Here is a 1,529-nt window from a genome sequence, read left to right as displayed (position 1 = left end):
GAAAAATGTTTTTCTTAATTTTGGCCTTTTCACGGAGATTCGAACCGACGTTCTCTCTTTGAATTCTGAATGGTAGTCGCGCACTAACCCATTCGGCTGCGGCCGCCTTGGGTGAGGCGATTATAGCAAAAAGCAGTACTCCGCTCGGTTTAGTGACTTTTTATTTGGTGCAAGTTTAAAATTAGTTTTATGAATTTTTAACACATTTTGGCTTATTTGTAAATTTATGTAATTTAGGTAAAAAAAACAGCCCTCGCTGGGCAGCGCGCGCAAGCACATATTTTGGGGCTTTATTTTCTAAGACGCCGAGATGTTTATGACATTTGGCGGGGTCATTAGCTAGAGGTGTGACAATTATGTGTGAAAATTCATGTGTGCATTCATGTATGCACATATGGTAGGTATTTTTAGTTGTTGGAGCCTCGTAGTAAAAGTTTCCTCAGTTTAAAACCTCTTTGGATTCTTGCTACCAAAATCTAAATACACATATGTAAGTACATATGTATTAGGATCTCGTTAGTATAAAAAAATATATTTTTACTTCTTTTGCCCCCAATGTTCTTTCTCTAAACTTATTTTTTAAAAGCCTTGTAAATAAACGAAATCTTTTCACAAAGGCATGCAGTTGTTTTTGCAGCAGTTTATTAAGCCCTGCCGGGCACGATGCAGTCACCGCTCGTCATAGTCGTCAATCTCATTTAACTTTAGACCCAAGAAACAAGCTGTTTCCGCGGGGTGGGTCCAAAGGGAGATGGGTGTTAGGTAAGTCGTTTAAGGGGGAACATGCATATGTAGGTGCCAGACATACTATATGTTAAGTACGTTGAGGTCCATTTTGGACAGGTAGAAGTTTTACCTCGACATGATTGTTTATATACGAACGTACATACATAATAAATACAGTTGATCTCCTTTTAACACAATTTATTGTTAGACGTAGCTTTTTACCTTGGAAATATTTCTATCCCAACAAACTACGGTTAACAGAATATCAACTCTGCAAATGTATGAATATAATAAATATATAAATTAACTTTTTGAGAACATTACAATACCTACTAACCACTGTTTGACAAATTCGGCCTGTACGGTATACCAACACATTGCTTTGGCATACTACTCAACACCGACCCCCAACCCACCATTAGCTGTGCACTACAGACCCATCAGTCGTACACTCGTTAAAAAGTTGTTTCTGTTGCCGTTTCCATTGCCTCGCTAGCTGACGGGCTTGTTCAGCTCAACCACTACTGCTTCTTCTTCAATGCTTGAAATACTGTACTCGCACACTGAGCGATTTCGAGTGACCCCTCTTTAACCCACCAGCCCTCCGCTCCGCTTGTATTTCTGTGACGTGATATCGTCACTTCCCCTGTGAACCCGTTACTGTTGCCTATGCGGCTCTATATGCTGCCGTACGTACGTATGCTTGCTGGGCTGGTGGTTGGCTGGTCATTTGACTGTGGTGTGATGAGTATTTCATTCGTTCGTATGCTCGTTCGTTTGCCTTCGTTAATACTCAACTCAAC

Source organism: Anastrepha ludens, chromosome 6, assembly GCF_028408465.1.
Source record: "Anastrepha ludens isolate Willacy chromosome 6, idAnaLude1.1, whole genome shotgun sequence".
NCBI lineage: Eukaryota > Metazoa > Arthropoda > Insecta > Diptera > Tephritidae > Anastrepha > Anastrepha ludens.
The sequence above is the reverse complement of the archived record's forward strand: the minus strand, read 5'-3'. Positions refer to the sequence as shown.